This window comes from Numida meleagris, chromosome Z, assembly GCF_002078875.1.
Source record: "Numida meleagris isolate 19003 breed g44 Domestic line chromosome Z, NumMel1.0, whole genome shotgun sequence".
NCBI classification, from domain to species: domain Eukaryota; kingdom Metazoa; phylum Chordata; class Aves; order Galliformes; family Numididae; genus Numida; species Numida meleagris.
Genome location: NC_034438.1, coordinates 63,480,429 through 63,483,262, shown reverse-complemented (window position 1 = coordinate 63,483,262; position 2,834 = coordinate 63,480,429).

The following is a 2,834-nucleotide window of genomic DNA, read 5'->3' as shown; positions in this document are numbered from 1 at the left end:
TGAAATTTTAGCAGCTGCAGATAGTGATAATCATGAAAAATCGTGTTTGGGGTTTTCTTAAGGGTTTGTAACCTCTTTTTCTCTTCTTCCTTTTAAGCAGTCAGTTTTTGTGACCTTACAAAGTATTATAAGAAAAAGGGCAATTCCTCAGAACAGAGGGATCAGAAAATGCAGTACACAGCAAACCTTAAATACACAACCTTCAATAAGGAGGCAGAAATCAATGTTGCTTTTTACTCATAATAATCCAAATATCTAGGGTGACTTAAAACTCAGTGTCCTGGATACTGGGAAGATTACGAGATATAATTATCTCACTCTTATGTAACACAAAATGAAAGTTTCAGGCAAGTACCGAGCTCTCCCTTCTGCCTACATATTGAAATATTTCTCTTTGCATATTCTTCTCTGCATAAGCCATCAGAAACCAAGTATCGTCTTAGAGCACTAAGCAGGGTAAGAGCATGTATTTATAGTTCTCCTCATTCAGAGGGGCAAAAAGATATCGCAGTGCCATGATGCTTATCGCTGAGGTGTTCCGTGGGGCCTCTCACACGGGGCCTATCGTGGAGGCCCCCGCTGCTTGTCAGGGCGGTGCGCTCCATGTCTCTGGGCAGGCCCATCGCCCTGACACTTCTCAACGCCCTGCCCTCTGCTGGCATGCGGAGCCGGAGCGGGAGGGGAAGGAAAGCACGGGGAGCCCGCGGGGTGCAGCGGGGCTGAGGCATGGGCATGCGGTGCTGAGGGCTGGGCTGTTTGGTCAGCAGAGGTGCCCTGCTGGGGCAGGAGTGCGGAGGGGAAAGGGCTACTCTGAGATCAGGCCAGGCTGCTCTGCTGCAGGGCACGCTCAGAGCGAATATTGGTGTCATGCTGGGATGGCTGGAGGTCCTTCCTCAGAACTCTGCGTAGATGTGCTGGCTTGGGCAGCTTGTCAGCTCCCCGCCGGCCTGAGGCATCCCACTGCCAACAGCTGGGAAAACAGTGGTGGGACAGAGCGACCAGAGAGGGGAGGGGGGATCCTGAGGAAGGCCTTGAAACAGCACTTTTGTCTTGATTTAAGTCAGCTCATCCAAAAAGTGCATCACCAGGGTGTGGGAAGGCTGGCGCTCCGGATTTTTCTTTCAAAACTGATCTCAAAGTAAATACATTTTAATGACACTAAGTACAGCACAGCAAGGCACGCTGAGCCCGAGCACAGCCCAGGCGTTGCAGCAGGGCGTCCCTTGGCACGCAGCATGGTGCCCGGGGGCACCGCCCCCACTGCGGGCTGCCTGGCACATGCCATGTTTGTGTTCTTGTTGGTTGTGTTTTGTACGCACTTGGTATTCATCTCATTTCATGGTGGCTCACCATGCAAGCTTTTCTATATAAATTGAAGCACTCTGCTTAGGCTGGTGCTATCTTTATGCAATAAGTAGCCGTATTACATGATCTAATCTTCTGTGCAACTTCCTGTTATGAATTGCTTTCGCACAGGAAAAGAAGACTTTGCTAACCCTCTAATTAAATTTGCAAATTAATGCTGTGCAAACCTTTGACGCTTTTCTTTTGAGAAGCAGTTTTGTCTTCCAAACAAGGTGAAGGCCATGGTCAGTGATGCCTTCATGCCATGGTGTTTGACACACCACTGGGGATGAAGCTGGAGTGGTCCTTCTCAATGTCCCCAGCTGTACAGAACAAAGACCTGTCGTATCCTGTGAGAGGCATGCCCACAGTGTGCAAACAGCTAGAACAAGAGCATACAGACTGTCCACTCCACTCCCACAGGACTTTGCAGAGGAGTGACTTAGTTCCCTTTAGGATCTCTCCACAGTGCTTGGCACCATGATGTCCTCTCCACCATTGCTGCCTCAATTCCTTAGGACATGGCAGTGTGTTCCCCTTCTAGTGTTTCTAGCAGGAGCCATGGGCTGCTCTCATCTCCACTCCTCAGCTGGTATTCACTGCAACCCTTTCATGTATCACTGCTAATAATGTTTGTTTTGGAAATGGTGAACAGCAGCACCTTGCCACTCATTCTTTCTCCCTACAGTAACCAGCAGCAGAAATTTCAGGGAAGGCTACAGGATTTTGGATTTTATCTTCCCAACACCATAATATGAAAGTGTGCCAAGACAGCTTTGCAATCTGCCATTCCTTCAGTCAAGGTGTTCTGCGGTCCCTTCTCTCTCCCCCGGTTTCTGCAGACCTGTCCACTGTCGGGCAGTCAGACACAGGACCAGTGGGACCAGCCGTGCAGCCAACAGGCTGTTGTGTTGTGTCCAGGGAATCTCTCTTCTGCAGACTGGGAAATTCTGGATCAGGCCTGAGTGTTCCTAGCAGAGTGAGTTCACTGCTGTTGGGAATTTCAGAGCAGGCTCTTGATTCTAAAAGCTTAATCTTCAGGGAGCCCTGAAAACGTTCCCAAGGACTTCACTGAGAATCAATTTAGACTCTAGATCAGAAATTGGTGTTTTCCCCTGTGTTTCACAAAGTCTCAGCTAGCATTATCTAGTTGTTGTTTTCTCCTTCTTTTTTTTTTTAATACATTTAATTATTTCTTCTTCCGTATGCCTGAAATGTAGGTAAGAGAATGGTAGGCAGAGGGGAGGCGTTGTGACCCTTTCCTCCACATTTATGCAATTATCTTTTAATAATTTGCTTATCACCTGGTATTAGGATAATGGAAATTACATTTCTACATCCAGCCTCACTGGCAGCAAACTCCTGCTCGCTGCTAGGTCTGTCATCCAGATTTGCAGGTCTCAGCCTCCCTTGGTGTTTCCATTCAAGACCACATCCTGTGGCACACTGATTGTAGGTGGCCCTGTGCTGTGCATCAGTTTCCCTCAGCT